General features: G+C 50.4%; 1 long non-coding RNA gene across 6 annotated transcripts; it reads right to left on the bottom strand.

Annotated features, from left to right (window-relative positions):
- Positions 1-271: 271 nt before the first annotated feature.
- LOC103350486 (uncharacterized) lies at positions 272-15,426 on the bottom strand. Of its 6 annotated transcripts, none has more exons than XR_007908854.2 (5): positions 15,281-15,426; positions 14,450-14,612; positions 12,333-12,452; positions 9,334-11,070; positions 272-8,153 (listed from the first exon to the last, which is right to left on the bottom strand). It is a non-coding gene; the product is annotated as an uncharacterized lncRNA (long non-coding RNA). The 6 variants fall into 6 exon arrangements; XR_007908855.2 differs by having other exon boundaries at positions 272-9,473; positions 10,845-11,070; XR_007908853.2 differs by having other exon boundaries at positions 272-11,070.
- Between the last annotated feature and the right edge of the window lie 3,249 nt (positions 15,427-18,675).

The following is an 18,675-nucleotide window of genomic DNA, read 5'->3' as shown; positions in this document are numbered from 1 at the left end:
CTGGCTAAGTTAGTGCAATTCCTTCAACCCCATCACAGTCCTCTCCCTCTCAACAAGTCTTTTCACTTCCTAGCAAATCAGGCACAAGCTCTTCAAACACAATTCCAAGACCCTCTGTTATATTCTCCATGTGCCCTTTCTTTAAAAAAAAAAAAAAAAAACTAATGATATAAATTTGAATGAAGCCCATTTTCTTTATATAAATATTTATTTATTTGAAAGGCAGAGTAACATAGAGAGAGGATGAGACAGAAAAAGAAAAAGAAATATCTTTTTTAAAAAAGATTGATCTCTTTATTTATTTGAAAGACAGAAATACAGAAAGATAGAAGAAGAGAGACAGAGAGATCTTCCATTTGCAGGTTCACTCCCCAGATGGCTGCAACAGCAGGAGCTGCGCCATTCCAAAGCCAGGAGCCAGGTGCTTCCTCCCAGTCTCCCATGCGAATACAGGGGCCCAAGGACTTGGGCCATCTTCTACTGCTTTCCCAGGCCATAGCAGAGAGCTGGATCAGAAGTGGAGCAGCTGGGACTCTCACCGGTGCCCACATGGGATGCCGGCACTACAGGTGGAGGCTTTACCCGCTACGCCACAGCGCCGGCCCCAAGAGGCATCTTTCATCTGATGGTTCCCTCCCCAGATATCCACAACAGCCAGATGTGGGCCAGGCCAAAGCCAGGAGCAGGAAACTCCATCCAGGTCTCCCGTGTAGGTGGCAACAACCCAAGTAATGGGCCAGCATCTGCTACCTTCCAGTAACATAAACCAGGAAGCTGGATAGGAGCCACAAGTAACTGGGACCTGAGGCAGCACTCTGCTGTAGAATCCAGGCCTCCCCGGCCACAGCACCAACCACATGTCCTGCTTCTTACAACCTGATCAGAATTCTTGCTAAATATACTTTGTATTTTCTCTCTGAGAGCTAACTCCTATTCTATTTCCTACTTATCAAAATTCTACCATGAAATTTCACCTCATCCTTGAATCTTGTCTTTCTCCCTCTCTTCCTTTCTTTCATGTTTACTTAAACACTCATTTTTCAAGATATCTATATACTGTGCTCTTAAATAAAGATTCTGGGTGCTGGTAGCTATCAATGGCTCCTCTATGCCAAGAAACTGAGAGCTACTGTGATTTAAAGCACAGCTCCATAGAACTAGATTTGGTTCTGAATGTCGCACACTTGGCTCGTTCTGTCCAGTCTGAAAATGCAAAGGAAATAGAAAAGCCACAACATATTTGAAAAAGAACAAAGTTGGAGAAGTTACACACTCTAAAGATTCATTTTAAAGTTCACTGGGTAAGACAGTGCAATATTGGTGTCATAACACCAATGTTACAACAATAAACAACAGTAGATCAATGGGACAATATAAAGAATCCAGAAATAGATTCCACACCCTCAACAAAGATGCAGAGAATGATGGTGAAGAAAGGATAAACTATTCAGCAAATTGCAATGAAATAATCTGACAACAAATGGAAAAAAAAAGAGAACTTTTAGCTCTACTTCACACCATATTCAAGAAATAACCCACAATAGGTCGTAAACCTAAATGTAAAACCCAAAACTCTAAAACTTCCAGAAGAGATGTAAAAGAAAACCTTTGTGACCTGGGGTTAGCCATGATTTCTCAGTCACACCACCAGCAGCACAAGGATTTCATCAAAATTAAGAACTTCTTTTCAGAAAAAAGTAATTTGAGAACAACCACCTTTGGATAAAAATTAAAAAGAAATTGGGGAAGATATTTGCAAGTCACAAATCTGATAAGGGAATTGTTTCCAGATTATATTAAGAACCTGCAAAACTCCGTACTACCAAAAAAAAAAAAAGTTTACAAAATGGGCCAGAGACGTAAACAGCCTTCATCCTATAAGACTGTGGCTAGCAACCAAGAACACATAAAGATGGACATCACTGGTCATTAGGGAAAGGCAAATAAAATCACAGTGAGGTACAAACTCGCGATACACCTCCCAGAAGGTCTAAAACTAAACAGACCAAACAGTGCCAAACGTTGACAAGGATCTGAAGTAACCAGAACCCTCACACAGCACTTGAGGGGATTGTAAAATGGTGCAGACTATCTGGGAAAGCAACATATGCCTCCCATATGATGCAGCCGCTCCACATGCAGGCATTTACACCGAGAAATGGAAGCACGTGTGCACGCAGACACTCTCACATGAAACAGTCAAGGCATCGTTATTTGTAGTAGCCAAAGAACGGGAAGCAATGCACATGTCTGTGAGTAAGTGAATGGGTACGTGAAGGGGCTGGATCCTACAAGTTACTCCCCCACAGTTCAGCAACAAAACGGACCGGGATGCATTCTGGAAAGCGCACCACAGAAGATACCGACACCAGTCATGATCCAGTCTTGGATGTCACCAGGAGGCAGGCTCTCGGGGACCGCTGCGGCGTGTGGCGTTCCACCACTTGCCAGAACGTCTTCACGCAGGCACACGGTTGTCCACAGGAAACATGAGTGAGTCTCGGAGCTGTTACGCTGAGTACGAGAAGTCACGCTAGAAAGAGGACAGCCTCTGCCATGCTGCTGATACGAAGCTCTACGACATGCAAGCGAGTCTCCGGCCGTGTAAAGCAAATCTGTCGCTGCCTGGGGACTAGGGGATGGGTAGAGGCAGACAGGATGCCGGAGAGGCAAGAAAGACCAGCAGGGGACACAAGGAGATTTTGGAGGGTAATCCACCATCCTCACTGCCACACGGCTTCTCGGGGATCACATATGTGTCCAAACTTAGTTGTATGCTTCATGTGCAGCTGTTTTATGTCACTTATACCCCTGACAAAGCTTAATTTTAATTTTAATTAATTTATTTTGTATGTATTTGAAAGACAGAGAAAGGCAAGGGAGAGGGAGATAGAAAGAGATAGGCAGAGAGCAATCTGCTCCCTGGTTCATTCCCCAACTGCCTGAAATAGCTGGGACTGAGCCAGGCCATGCCAGGAGCCCCGGACTCAGCTCATGACTCCCATATTGGTGGCAGGGACCCCAGTATTTGAGTCGTCACTGTCACCTGCAAGGGTGCACACAAGCAGGAAACCGGAATGAGGAGTTGAGGAGTAGAGCGGGGCCTTGAACGCTGGGCACTCTGATACGGGATGTCAAGCCATGTCTTTTTTTTTTTCTTTTTTTTTTACATTTATTTATGTATTATTTGAAAGGCAGAGTTAGAGGGAGAGAGAGGGGGAGAGTGCGCGAGCGAGCTGGTTCACTCCCTAAATGGCCACAACAGCCAGGGCCGGGTCAGGCTGAAGTCAGGAACCAGGAGCTTTATCCGGATCTCTCACATGGGTGCAGGGACCCAAGTCTTGGACCATCTCCATGCTGCTTTCCCAGGCCATTAGCAGGGAGCTGGGTCAGAAGTGGAGCAGCCAGGACTTGAACCAGTGCCCATATGAGATGCCAGCATTGCAGGCAGCAGCTTAACTTGTTGCATCACAGCACTGGTCCCTAAACAGTCCCTTAACTGCTACACCAAGCACCCACCCTAAGCTTAGTTTTAAAAAATAGGTGTAGTCTTGGGGCCGGCGCTGTGGCGTAGCGGGTAAAGCCACCGCCTGCAGTGCCGGCATCCCATGTGGGCGCCGGTTCAAGTTCCAGTTGCTCCACTTCCATCCAGCTCTCTGCTGTGGCCTGGGAAAGCAGTAGAAGATGGCCCAAGTCCTTTGTGCCCTGCACCCATGTGGGAGACTGAGGAGAAGCTCCTGACTCCTGGCTTCGGATCAGCACAGCTCTGGCCATTGCGGCCATCTGGGGAGTGAACCAGCGGATGGAAGACCTCTCTCTCTCTCTCTCTCTCTCTCTCTCTCTGCCTCTCCTCTCTGTGTAACTCTGACTTTCAATAATAAATAAATCTTTTTTAAAAAAATGGGTGTAGTCTGTCATCTAAATGCTCAAATTCATGGACTCACCAAAGAGATTTCACTTAAAGAAGAAGAGGGATTTGGTGTATTCGTTTTGCTTTAATATTCTCTAGTTCAGCGTTCTCCACAGTCACTCAGCATCTGACCTTACAAACCATAAGTCTGTTGCAATCCCTACAGGGCTGGGTGGAAGGAGGGATTAATACCCAAGTTGTGTTTCTTGCGATCTCTGCCAATTGTTTCTCAACTACAAGGGGCCCTCTGGGATGGGATGGAAGGATTGGTCCACGGGGCCTTGGAATGGGAAGGCTGTCAGGCTCTCGCTTCCCCTCTCCCTCCAGTGCAGGAAGCCCCTTTTGACCTGTGATGGAAGAGGGTTAGGAAGAGGAGAGATGGACAGATACGATACATGAAACTTGAGTTTGCCAAGTTTTTTGTTGTTGTTGTTGTTTGTTTGCTTTTAAAAGACAGACAGAGAGAAAGATCTTCCACTGCTGGTTCACTCCGCAGATGGCCACAAAGGCAGCCAGAAGCCAGGAGCTTCTTCTGGGCCTCTCACAAGGGTACAGGGGCCCAAGGACTTGGGCCATCTTCTGATGCTTTCCCAGGCCATTAGTAGGGAGCTGGATCGGAAGTGAAGCAGCTGGGACTTGAACCAGTACCCATGTGGGATGCCGGCATCACAGGCTGTGGCTTAACCCACTTCACCACAACGCTGGCCCAATCAACAATTCATATATATAATGTAAAAGTGCATTTTCGACCAGATGAGCTCTTTTGTTTTTTAGAGTGGTTTGCGTGTTAGCTAGCCCTGAAATGTCTTTTTTAATGTTTCATTGCATTTTCTTTCCCAATTTTGTGTATTTAGGACCAAGAGTCTGAGCTCTTCCATCCTGATTAGCAGCAAGACTGCCACAAACTTTGTGTTCTGTTAAAATAAAGTCTGGGCAAGCCGACCAGGACTATGCCCCTTCTGCTGCGCCGGGACCCTGGTGGAGCTTGCTGCTTTGAGCTGCTTCTCAGAAGGGAATGATCTCTTCGAGGCTCCACCCAGTCGGTTCTCAGCCAGGACTTCCAACTCTCCCCGACTGGAAGTTTATCAGACACATCTACAAAGACTTTTCCGGGAGGATGTTTACAAAGGACTTCTAGAGTTGCCAAGAAAAGAGAGAATGGGAAAGATAGGGTTTCTGAGGCAGTGAAATTTAAACATAAAAGGACCTTTCTTTACCTTCTAACAGGTTGTCCAAAGGCCAGCAGTGGGCACAGCAGGTGGCAGTGGGGCTGAACAGCTTCCTGTGGCCAGGTGCCTCCCGGTCACTTGAGCCAGCAGAGTTCACGTGTTAGGGTAGTGTCTTGCTCCCTCTTACTGCAAAGTTGGAATTCTTTCGGTGATGAAAGGTTTACTTTTCCTCCCTATTCTCAGATTCACTTTATTCTTGGCTCATAGGAAGAGACACTTCTTATTATTTGTATTTTGTTTATTTATTTTACAGAATATTTATCTGAAAGGCAGAGTGAGAGAGAGAGAGAGAGAGAGAGAGAGAGAGCGCTCTTCCAGGGGCTGGATCAGAAGCAGAGCAGCTGAGACTGGATTCGGCACTCTGATACAGGATGCCAGTGTCGAAGGTGGTGGCTTAGTCCCCCATGCCTCAGCACTGGCCCTCTAAGGGACACTTCTTAAAAAGTCTGATCCAGCTTCCTGCTGATGGCTCTTGGGAGAGGAGCACAAAGATGACTCAAGTACTTGGGCCCCTGCCACCCGTGTGGGAGACCGGGATGGAGTCCCTGCCTCCTGCCTTCAGCCTGGCCCTGCCCCTGGAAGATCTCTCCCTCCCTCCCTCCCTCTCTCTCTCTGTCAATCTGCCTTTCAAATTAATAGATAAATCTTTCTTTAAGGTAATCTCTTGCTTAATAACTACGTCATAGCTACAGAGAGTGCAGCAATAGCCATGTGAGAATACTTTTACCTCTGGGGATGGGAAAGTTCTGGGACATGGTAATCACCGTATGTAATAAACAGGAGACATAGGTCCAGAGCATTGCGAGTGTGGGTTCAGTAATATCCCAACGATTTGAAATTGTGCCCCCAATAAGGTATTCAGAATTGCCATCTGTGGACATCTAAATGCTTGTGGTTTGTTAAGTTGGATTCATTTTTGGGGAGAGTTTCCCCAAACTGTAGCATGCACCAGTGCGTGGTTGCTCTGGAGACCCACCTCCTGTGGGGGGGAGTCCCTTTAGGGGCTCTCTCTTTAGATTCCAGGGAAACAGGGTTTCTCCAGCCAGCCTTGGAAACAATGTTTCTCTCTGATAAGAATGACTCCATTTTATCCCAGTGAAAGCTCATCATCACAAGGAAGCGTAAAGAAGTGACTCACCGTAGCAGCCCGACAAGGTTCGCGGCTGCTGTGAATTTTCATCAACAAGCTCCATCTCTAAGTTTTGAATCTCCACTCTTTCCATTTTAGTCCAGAGTAAAAGCAAATGGGTTTCTGCGTGGAGGCCCCTCCCCCGGGTGAGTGATTACATTTCAGGGCCTTATAGAGAAGAAAAGGAGTTTACCCCATTCTCAGAAGAATGACCATGTTAGTTGTGGCAGCATCTCACTGCGGTGAAAAGGAAACCTGGGGAGGGGAGGGGGGTGCCTTGCGGGTGGGGAGGGGTCCCTGTCAGGTCCAAGGCTTAGGCCCCCAGCAGGTTCACAGAAGGAAAGCTTGGGAGCCAACTTTTACGCTTTCTGGCACCCTTTCCGGCACAGCATACGTGATTTTTCATAGCCTATTTGTAGAGCAGTTTTAGGTTCGCTTTGTTTTTTTAAGCAAAGAAAAACCACGCGTAATTCATTGGCAGGAAAGAGCTCCAGGAAGAAAGTGAAGCAGTAAGATTACTGAGAATCAAGCAAACACCCAGAGCAGAGTTCACTGACCCAGGTAAGCTGTCCTCAAATCTCCCCCTCTCCCCAGGTCCTGATGTCACGGCCCGCGATGCGTGGGGCGGGGGAGGGGTGCGGGTGTCTGAGCGTGCAGAATGCTGTCGTGATTGATGGCGCTCTGCAGCCACCATGACACAAGGCATTGTTTGCCCTTTTCAATCAACAGTTTTCAATCTAGAGGATGCAGGGGTGGCTTAGAAGGAGGTCACCGCAGGGCACGCGGCCCGCGCTATGGTCCTGGGCCTGAGGGTTACCACACCAGAGGACGTGCAGAATCAGGCCACGGGAATGAAATGAAGGTTTTCCAAAATGCAGAATCCCAGGGTCGCCCAGTGGGAAGGCCCTCGGTCTTGCAGCGCCCAGAACACCTGTGAGCTACCTGTTTGGGGAGACTGCTGTCCACCTGCGTGCCACTTCCATTCCATAACTCAGTTCTCGCTTTTCATGAATCAGGACTCTGAATGATAGATAGTCGTGACTGTCTCTCCAGGGCTCCTGTGGCCCAGCCCCAGGCACACTGAGAGGCAGATGGTATGGTCCTTGTTTCACAGACGGGGGCACCACGCGTCACAGAGATCGAGTTGCTCCCTTGAAGCCCCTTGGCTGGGAAGTGGGTGAGTGCAGGCTGACCCCGGCTCCGCCTGCTGTCAAAGCCCGGGTGATTCATCACCATTCTATCTGGCAGGCAGGCTTCTGCTTTGCAGGAGGTGGCCCTCGGAGTAACCACACAGCCGGAGGCAAAGAAAGGAGGCACCTTAAATCCCTCCGTGCAACCTGCGGAGCTGCGGCAGCATTCCCTGTGGGATACTGGAAATTGCTCCCAGCCCTTCAGTCATCCCCTACTAACCACCTCTAGGAGTCTTGGTTTGGGGGATGCGGAATCAGCCGGCTAGGTCCCACTCACTTAAGAGATGAGGACACAGAGCACAAGGCTCCCAGACGCCCCTTGGAAAGGAGAAAGTATAGGTGGGCACAGGCAAGACCTCGTCCTCATTTTTCTGAATTTTCTCCTCTGCAAAGTTACTTTCTCTGGAATGCTACAGCAAAGGTTTCAGCCTTGACTAACACGCATCAGAACGTTCTGTTGTTTTTCTTTTGAATTCCTTCAGTTACATGATGTTGTTAGCATGAGATCAGGTGTCACCAAGATCTCAGAGAAACCACGCACTGCCTGCTCCTGGCCACTTGGAAACAATCTGGGGTCTACAGTCTACACTTGCTGGCCAAGGAATACACAGGGGGAGCTGGACATCAGTCTCTGCAGTCTTGCTGTGGTGTGCTGTGTGCTTTCTCACACACTGGGGCTGGGCGCTGGGTGCTGGCTGTGGGAGAAGAGGCAGATGTTTGAATAGATCTTACCAGACTAGGGAAATAAAGTCATGCGCAACCCGAATCTCTCTCTTCCTTCCTTCCTTCCTTCCTTCCTTCCTTCCTTCCTTCCTTCCTTCCTTCTTTCCTTCTTTCCTTCTTTCCTTCTTTCCTTCCTTCCCTTCTTTCAAGACATATGAAGAGAGAGAGAATGATTTCTTCCATCCCTGGTCCACTCCCCAAATGGCCAAGTCAGGAGCCAGGAACTCCATGTGGCTGCAGGGCCCTAAGTACTTGGACCATCTGCTGCTGCTTTCCCAGGTGTGCCAGCTGGGAGCGGGATGGCAAGTGGCACAGCCAGGAGACTCCAACTGGCACTCCTATTGGATTGCCAGCATCACAGGCAGTGGCTTAACCCACAGCACCAAAACACCGGCCCCTGGAAACACTGGATCTATGACTACGAAGCCCAGACTCCCAGCTGTGGCACCGGGAGGAGGCTTGCTAGGCGTTGGGTTGGGGTCTGTGCAGCAGGAGGGGCCCCTCTCCATCCAGGAGGGCCTTGCCTTTGCAGCCTTCTGAGGCCGCTCCCACCTCTACCATGGCCCCTGTGCACAGCTGTGCCTCCTCTCACCTCAGTGAGACCCCACTCACAGGTGGGGTCAGGAGCCTGCTGAGACGTGATGAGAGGGCCCACCAGGGCAACAGGCAGCCACAAAAGGGAGCAAGTGTGAGAACCTGACTTTAAAACAAGTTATGGCTGATCTCAATACTTGTATTTAAGAGGCAAAAGTAAAGCAGAAATAACTTGTACTCTAAAGTTCGAAAGACGTGATCTTGGGACCAGAGCTGTGGCGCAGTGGGTAAAGCTGCTGTCTGCAGCACCAGTATCCCATATGGATGCCGGTTTGATTCTAAGTCGCTCCACTTCCAATCCAGCTCCCTGGTGATGCACCTGGGAAAGCAGTGGAGGATGGCCCAAGTGTTAGGGCCCCTGCGCCCACCTGGGGGACCTGGAGAAGGCTCCTGACTCCTGGCTTCTGTTTGGGGGGTGAACCAGCAGATGGGAGATACCTCTCTGTCTCTCTGTCTCTCTCTCTCTCTCTCTCTCTCTAACTCTGATTTTCAAATAAATAAATAAATCTTAAAAAAAAAAAAAAAAACCCAGGTTGTGGGAATCATAGCACGGTTCACCTGGGACTCTGTATGGCAATGAACCTGCTTCACAAGTGTTCACCCAGGAGGGCTGCCTCGGACCTGGAGTTCTCCCCATCCACTGCCTGAAGACAGTCTTCACAAGTGACTGGAAAATCCTACAAGCACTGCAGTGAAACCTGTATTTTAATCAAACAGTTAGCAATATTTTCGTAGCCTGAAACAAGGAATAATACCCACACTCAATTCTACTACCTTAACACGTCAGAAACCAGTAACACGGGAAGCTGGCATTCGTTTCAAGACTGATCTTAGAACAAAAAGTTGGCGCTGTCTGCACCCTTGGGGAGTGCCCTGGGCCTGCAGTGCCACCTTCAGAAAAGCTTCCACTGGCAGCCTGGAAAGGACACGGCTGCACCAAAGAAGAAGCTGATGGGTGTGGAAGCCGCTGAGACAGCAGCGGCCACCCCCACTCCACCATTTCCCCGTTTTGGTCACAACAACTTTGTAATAAATGTTACAGATTAGAACGCATGAAAAAAAAAAAAGATAAAAAAAAAGGCCGGCACCCTGGCTCACTAGGCTAATCCTCCGCCTGCGGTGCCGGCACACTGGGTTCTAGTCCAGTTGGGGCGCACCCGCATGGGAGACCAGGAGAAGCACCTGGCTCCTGGCTTTGGATCAGTGCAGCGTGCCGTTTGTGGTGGCCATTTGGGGGGTGAACCAACGGAAAGAAGACCTTTCTCTCTCTGTCTCTCTCACTGTATAACTCTGCCTGCCCCCCAAAAAAGAACACATGAAATAAAGCTATGCCAACTCAGTATCATTCGGATTTGTTTTGTATATTGAGTTCCACGTTAGACTCCTCTTTCAAACAGGTGATGGTGGCAGCAAGGGGCTGAGACGTGCAGCTGCCTTACCAACACCCCACTCCTGACGCCACCCCACTGGTGACTGGACTGGGAGGGGACACACATGCCCCCTCCCAGCCTGCCTTTCCTTGTGGGGACAGTGAGCCTCAGAGGAGCTCACTCCCCCAAGGTCACACCGTGTGCTCCGGGCCCGCCCCCACAGTCGAGACGAAGAGCTCACCTCCCTTTGAAAGACGTTAGCTGTGATTTATATTTCAAATGTGCCTAATGGTAGAAATAAAATGATAATGAGAAAGCAACACACGCTGTGTGAGTGACTGCTCACCAGAGTGCACATTAGGCCTGGTTTGATCAGAGCCATTAGAGAATTCAGCTGAACATTCCGGGGCTGTTGCTTGGGCGTTTGGGTGATGGATGTGCCAGGGTCAGCTGCTAGGGAGAGAGAACCCGCACGGGAAGGTCCGACGAGACAAAGCTGTGTCAATTACAGGAATGAGAGGATTGGAAATGCCACGCATAAATCAAATAGTGCTGAAACGAAGCAGCTATTTCTAATTTTTTTTTTATGACACAGGCAGTTTTGCCTCTATTGGCCAGCTTTGTAAGCCGAAACGTGTTGGAGGAGGATGGATTTTACCTGTTAATTTTGCTGTTGGGTTTTGTGAAAGTGTGTAGTACCTATAAGCAGAGGAGAGCTTTCTGTCTGGAAGATGCCTTAGAGGCTGCCCGTTCCAACGCCTTCATTTTTTCACAGGAGGCAGTGATGGCGAGAGACAGGAAGTGACTGTCCCCGGGTCACACGACAAGCAGCACGAAACCTCTTCCAGGCTCGGGTCAAGGCTGGACTTGATGGACAGCCAGCGGAGCTCCCCGGGCTGGGGGCTGCAGTCTCCAGACCACAGTCCTGAAACCCATGGAGGAGCACAATGCACTTCTTTCATAAATTCCCTGTTTTGTTTTTAAAAAGCAAGTGATTGTATTGATCCATTCAGACGCGTATCAATAGCTCCTAGGTAGGGGTGGCGCCTGGTGCAGCATGGGAGCTGCCACATGGAGCATCTGCATCCCAACACAGGGCACCTGGTGTGAGTCCTGGCTCCTAGGCCTCCCACCCAGCTTCCTGCTCATGTGCACCTGGAAGGCTGCAGGTGACAGCTCAAGGACTTGGGTCCCCGCCACCCACGTGGGAGGCCCTCATGGAGTTCCAGGCTCCTGGCTTCCACCTGGCTCAGCCTCATCTGTTGCAGGTGTTTGAGGAGTGAACCAGTGGACGGAAGATCTCTCTCTCTCTCTCTCTCTCTCTCTCTCTCTGCCTTTCAAATAAAAAATGAAAATATCCATAAATTTTTTTGGAAAAAGCTGAAAGCAAGACATTTTCAAGATAGGAAGAAAGAAAGAAACAATATGATCATAAGTTTGAAGCTTGCACTTCATATGTTTATGTGGGAGAGAGGGAGTGACCCAAGAATATGCAACTTGGGTTAAATCAAAACCCCAAGAAGGAGGGTTAAAACTCATTTAGATCTGAGTTCCCTAGGAATAAATTTTTTCTTTTTAAATAAAGATCTATGTATTTGAAAGGCAGAGTGACCGAGAGAGTGTGAGAAACAGAGAGAGAGGGAGAGAGGTCTTCCATCCTCTGGTTCACTCCCCAGATGCTGGCAATGGGCTGCTAGGAGCCCAGCGCTCTGTCCCAGTCTCCCGCGTGGATAAGAGAGGCCCTTGGCTCCCGCCTTCCCCAGCAGTCCTGCCAAGCAGCAACTTAGCCTGCAGCACCATAGCGCTTGTCCCTCCTGGTAATAACATTTTCCCTTGCTTATTTCTTTCCACAAATGCCCTTCAGTTGAGACGCAGCTACACTCTTCTTCCTAACCTCTGATGCCCCCACATTCCCCACACACCAGCCTGAGGACCTCGGAGCCAAACTGCAGCAGCCTGGACCTGGGAGTCTTAGCAGAGAGCACCATGTCCCACCTGCCGGTTGGCAGGGAGCAGCAGGGGCCCCGAGAGGGAAGTCATTTCCACAGTACAGTGGAGTCCAAGACCAGGTGAGGGGCAGTGCTGCGAGGATGCTGGGACACCTCATGTCTGCGCTTCAGGGACGTCAGCATTCTAAAATCACCAAGGTTTGTTTCTACAAATATCCTCAGTTGCATAGCAACTCACAGCACCCCTGAACCACCTTCCCGAGAACCTCGAGGCTGATGATCATGGAACATTCGGCTTCCTCAGTGCCTGAACAAAGTCCTGTTGTACACGCATGTCCCACGGAGACACAGCTTGTCCCTATGAGGCAAGAGAGCAGAGGAGGTTGGAGCTCGGAGGGTCAGGGACTCGGCCAAGGTCACCCCGCCAGGCAGCAATGGTCGTGGCTGCTCAGGCTGCCAGCCACGTCCACTCTCCGTGCCTCCCCGGAAGCAGGACAGTGACAGGATGAGTCAAGGCAGCGCACTGTCTGGAAGGAGGTTTGTGGCAGCTGCTAAGGATTCAGCAAGTCAGCCCACGTGACATCACTTGGCCACACTGAGTATCTAGTTTAAGGGGATTTCGGAGAGGTGGCTGTGTTAAAGCCACGTGGTTTTTTTGTTTGTTTTTTTAAAGGGGCAAGGATTCAAGGGCTTCATGCTGAGGCTCTACAGAACCTCTCTGGGTACCTGAACAGGTGACCTGCCAAATCTGTGCACCCAGGGGCTTCCGGGCAAGAGACTAACACCACTTGTGATTCCAGGGAACTGAAGGTAACTTCAAAGTGAGAGTCACTGGGTCTGGAGGAGGTGAGAACCGCAGGAAAGATCACCCTCGCAGTCCGCTCCCCTCCCTGGGCCCAAGGCATCACGTTGGAAAGAAGCATAATAGCAACCCGGCATCAAGTTGATTTCCCTATGAAAAGCCAGCGTCTACAGGCAGCTGCCCAGTGTGCCAGGCGCTCTTCCCAACGGGCATCGTGGAGATGCAGAGAGAACCCAGCTGGGGCACAGCCCCAGCCCACCTCCCACCCCTTTTGGGTTTGCGATGCCGGTGGTTAGAAAAAGTGTCTCCAAGTTGTAAACACAGCAAATTTGATCTGGAAGTCATTGAGAAAGCATAAACACGGGGCCTCATGCAGTCATGTTTATACTGCTGCAGCCCTGGTGAAAGATGAGCCCGCTGCGCAGGGATTGGCTTTTTTCGAAGGCGCTGTTCTCTTTAAAATAAAGATTCCCAGAAGTAAGAATCCTGAGGAAGACCAGAATCCCCAAAGAGGGCCCGCAAGTGTGTGAACAAGTGTTGTGACAGAAGCTCTGCTTTTGCACAGCCAGTCTCAGGACTGGGACAGCTTCTGAAACTACGATCTTTGCTAATAGGATTTCAAGATTACTCCACGTTTCCCAAATCCCTTCTAGATTCGCAGTAACATGGGCCAGGCATTTGTTCCTGGTCCCTTCACTAAAATAAATGGGCGGCCCAGCTGGGAGAAGACTTACTGAAGGTCACAGAGCTTGTTAGCGTCAGAGGCAAAAATAGGACAGTGATTTCCTGATTTCTACAGGGTTCTTTCAGGTCAGGTCTCTCCCAAGTGTTGCCATTTCCCTAACACTGTCGCCCGAGGCTATTCATTCAATACTGTGTTGTTTATGGAGCAGCGATCTCATCTGCTGTTTCACTCTCCAAATGGCTGCAATGGCTGGGGCTTGGCTGATCTGAAGCCAGGAGCCTGGAACACCATCCCACGCCAAGGCAGGAGCCCGAGTACTTGTGTCAGTTTCTGCTGCCTTCCCAAGCACATTAGCAGGATCAGAAGTGGAGCAGCCAGGACTCGAACCTTCGCCCCGATGAGATGCTGGCATCGCAGGTGGTGGCTTATCCTGCTGCGCCACAATGCCAGCGATTTTTCTTCCACAAATTTGGCAGAAAATAAATGCCACACAGTTTTCTAAAACAAACTGATTCTGCCCAGGAGTCTTCAGTTCCCAGCAAAGGCAGAGAGTCACCAATCCCACCACGAGTGAAGAGGGCTCACCCTGGAAGCAGCACACCCCTCCCCCTGGCCGAGCCAGCGCAGGGACCAAGGGGAGGAAAGGGGCAGTAGTCAGGGAGGCGTCTGCTGTTGGAACAGCACAGTGGCCGTCCCTGCTGGCTGGTGGTGCCTCTGTTCCGGGGCTGTGGCCTTGGCACAGATGACGGCCCCTCCCGAGGCTCTGGCTCCGCCTGTGGCTCTGTGTGTTAGGGAGCCCACACCACTCCCAGTCCGGGAGCACCTCCCCGGTCCACTCTCCCCTTCCTATCCCATTCCCCTGTTGCACCTGCTCTCCAGCCTCCCCAGCTGCCTTATTCCTTCCTCTGACAGCACCATCTTCCCTGAAGCAAAGCCAGAAAGGGAGAGATGATGACCTTGAAGGATGCCTGCTTTCCATCCCAGGATCCAGAGAGTCCAGAGTAAGGGATGTCACAGGCCAAACCATCTTCCTAGAATGAGAAGGGAAAACACGGTAAGAGAAAAATCCCAGGTTGCTATCTGAAGAAATCATCCTGCCGTTGAAATATGCCACCTTTACCATGCAGGAATCGCATCCTGTTGTAACCAAAACAATGCATTTGCCCAGCAGCTGCCAGTCCACAGGGTACTCTGAGACTCACCAAACACAGCAAAGCCAGTCTTCGTCCTCCCCCTCCCTTACAGAGGCCAAGCAGGAGTGAAGGAGGGGGATGTTTGTAGTTGCTGTTTCCGGTCCTGAGAAGAGCTGGCAAGCCGCGTGTGTCACGTGTCCTCCCAACTCAGCCAAACTCACAGTAAACCAACACTGACCAACCCTACCCCGTGACACCTCGCCTCTTTCTCTTCCACACAGCCGATGAATGGAGGCGGAGCAGCCAAACACAGCTTCCAACATTTTCCAACATTATTCTGGGTTGAACCTCACTGTTGCTCACTCCGAGGTTGAGGTTTACAAAAAGAACACCAAGATGGTAAACAATCTCCCTCCCCTAGCTCCTCCTAGACCTCTGAAAGTCTGGAAGAGAACTGCAATGAAGGAGAAAAGAATTGCTGAAGTTCCCAGCGGCTATCTGGCTGTGGCCCTTGCGCCCTGGTGCCAGCATTCCTGACAATGCCCTCTGGCTGTGTGCTCCCTCACCTGCGTTCCGCCCTGATCTGCATCTCCAGCAGAGCTGGGGCATTCGAGGCTGTCAACTTCCTTGTCTCCCTGGAGGAACAGGCTGCAGACCTCCAAGAGCACACAGGGCTCTGTCACGCAGCGACCAGGTGTCAGGTGTGGTTCTGGGCGTGTGGTGATGACGTCACAAAGTCCCGCCCCTTCGCGGGTGAACTCCCCTTGTGGCGCCTTCCGCGAGAGTGAGAGATGGGCACCAGAAATAACCAACGATGTTGCTGATGATGGGAGTATGGAGGGAAGAGGGCGCGACAAGGCAAGGAGAGGTTTCACTTCAGATGGACAGCATCTGCACGGGTGCCTGGGACACGACCCACAAGGGCTCCAACACTCTTCCAATGCTATCTCATCTCCCGTTCCTGATTTTGGGAGCAGGCAGGAGTGTGAAATAAACAGCACAGTGGAACAGCTGGGGCTGTGGCTATAGAGAAAATCCCTGGGGCATGGAGGTGTGGGGGACACAGCCCTGAGCTCGGTGTCCCCATGTGCCTCCCGCTGCCATCAGGGACTTCCCATGTCATTTTTGCCTCTCTTGATCCAAGCGTTTTCATTTGAAAATGGATCCAGCAGGTGCAGAGGTTCCTCTGCGCACCCACCGTTTCTTCCTACCACAGCTTCACCTTAGACTTGGCTATCCCATACAGTCACCTGACTGGGTTTTTTGAATTTATTTATTTATTTACTTTGCCTACCTGAATGACAGAGACAGAAAGAGAGATCTTGGGCCAACATTGTGGCTCAGCAGCTGCCTGTAATGCCGGATCCTGTATCAGAGCACCAGGTCGAGTCCCTGCTACTCCACTTCCCATCTTGCTCCCTGCTAATATGCCTGGGAAAGCAGCGAAGACAGCCCAAGTGTCTGGGCCGATGCACCCACTTGGGAGACCTGAATGAAGTTCCTGGCTTCTGGCTTCAGCCTGGTCCCAACTCAACTGTTGCGGCCATTTGGGGAGTAAACCAATAGATGAAAAATTTCTTTCTCTCTGTCTCTGCCTCTCTCTGTCACTCTGCCTTTTGAATAAATAAAATAAATCTTAAGAAAGAAAAGAGAGAAAAAGACATCTTTCGTTCACTGATTCTTTCCCCAAATGTCCGTAATGGCCAGGGCTAAGACAGTCTCAAGCCAGGAGCTGGGAACTCCAACTCAGATCTCCCTTGTGAGTGGCAGACACCCTTGTACTGGAGCCGTCATCTTCTGCCTCCAGGGTGTGCATTCGTAGGGAGCTGGAATTGGAATTAGAACTGAGACTCAAACGCAGGCCCTCTGATACGGGACACGAACATCCCAAGCGGCATCCTTACCACTATGCTAGAGCCTGCCCCTTTATTTGTGGTTTTAACAAGTTAATTCACAGAACATCCCGAAGGATGGCCAGCAGGCCTGCTCGCAGATCAGCCTCCGGAAGGGGTGGTGCGTTCTTTCCCAGCAGAGCAGGAAATCGGCCATCCGGAAGTCTGAGCCCAGCCTCTTGCACACGCTTGATCTGGAAGAGAAAAAGAAAACAATATAACCATGAGAATTTTTAAAAAGAACAATACAGAGAAGTGGTGTCTCACCCAACATCTCGATATCGGTTCAGGAAGAGGCAAATAGGTGAGCGCACACGAGCATGTTCATGGCAGCTGGTAAACAGCTATAGACCCGCACCTGCTCACCCAGACACCCTGGCCTCTTCCTGGGGCCCCGACTCCTCACTTTCCAGCTATTCAAAGGTAACACCTGGCCCAGCAGAGGCCCTCCGGGACCCTGCTTGCACACTGCAAGCTGGGGCTCACATCTGCACTCTCTGGCACGTGTGCTGTTCCGCACATTGACCGGTTCTCCCATGACGGCTCCTAAATTCTACCAGGGCAGTTTATCCTTTTTCAGAGGATAATTTGGCATTTTCCGTTCAAATAAATGTACATGTAGCCTTCAGCTGAACAATTCCACGTTCTGTCATTGTTTTCTACAAAATATTTCACATATGCAAAAAAAAAAAAAAAAAAAAGCCAGCTACAGAGATGTTGACTGCAGCATTGTTCATAACAACGGGCAGCAATGGAGATCATCTTAAAGCCCAGTCATGGAGAGCTGGCTAAATACTAGTTTCTCCTACTCAGGTGCGTTGCTGCTACAGAATGCCCGAGACTGGGCAACGTCGCCAGGGAAGACGCTTGTTTGGCCATGGTTCAGGAGCCTGGGTGATCCAAGAGCCTGGTGCCGGCCTCCAGGGAGGCGTGTGAGCATGGTGAACGGTGACAGGTGCACAGGTGGCCAGGAAAGAGCCTGTATGTGAGGGGCAGCCTAGCTCTTCCGGTGAGGACTCCAGCTCCACCAGGGTGAGAGCTCACTCCCAAGGTCCCTTCTAACGCCCTAGTCACATGAGGCCCCGTCACCCATCACCTCCACCACGGCAATCCAGACTTTACCATGGGTTTCAGGGGTATGGAGTCACGTTCAGACCACGGCATCATCTATCCACGGACAACTGTGCAGCTGTGTCAGGGAGGAGCACTACCAACAGCCTCCGGTAGTGCAGCATGGACACATCTAGAAGCAGGGGGCTCCAGATTCCGCTCAATCCATCCCTTCTGTTATTCTCTTAGCTCCACTCCCCATCACGTGTCACTTTCATCCCCGGCTGCCTCCTCTCCCAGCAGTCAAACTTCCATAGCATGTCTGGGCCTGACATCTGCACACTACCCAGCTCAGAGCCAAGGAGAGAGAAGGGCTCTTCTCTCCCTGCAGCCACCCAGGGCCATCCAGCGTCTCACTGCGATCAGAGCCACTCTAAGCCTGCTGCTGAGGGTCTCACCAACCAGGGCTCACCCCCAGAACTGGGACAAGGCCAACCGCACCCAAATGCCAGGGCTGCTCTGCGCCAGGGGGCAGAGTCGGAGAAGATGGAAGGCCAACCCAATGTGGCAGCCACATTCAAAAAAGTCACCCTGGAACCACGGGGCAAAGAGAAGAATGGAGGTCTAGAGTGGGGGGAAGCAGGAGGCCACGTTGGGGGCTGCTGCCTTCATCCTGACCAGAAAGGAGAAGAAGATCCCAGGATCACAAGGAGGAAATGGCAGGACTTAGAACTCGGTCACGAACCACAGGAAATCGCATTGGGAGAGTCAGAGGCTAAGCAATACTAGCGTGCAAAATTGAAGGGGCATCAAAAAAGTCAGTGAGTGAAGTAAATAAACTTTTAATGAAATATTTTGAAAGTAAAAAATAATGCAAAAAAATCATGATGTGTGAAACACAAACATTTTAATTGCAGACAGGATCTATAACTCTTTCCTCTTGCCTCATTCTCCAATATGGCTCAGCATAGCAATGAATGTAGGAGGAACCCAGGTCACAAAATTGTGGTGCTTAAAAA

The sequence above is a fragment of the Oryctolagus cuniculus genome, chromosome 4, assembly GCF_964237555.1.
Source record: "Oryctolagus cuniculus chromosome 4, mOryCun1.1, whole genome shotgun sequence".
Lineage (NCBI taxonomy): Eukaryota > Metazoa > Chordata > Mammalia > Lagomorpha > Leporidae > Oryctolagus > Oryctolagus cuniculus.
Note: the sequence above shows the minus strand (reverse complement) of the source record. Positions and strands in the feature narration are given on the sequence as shown.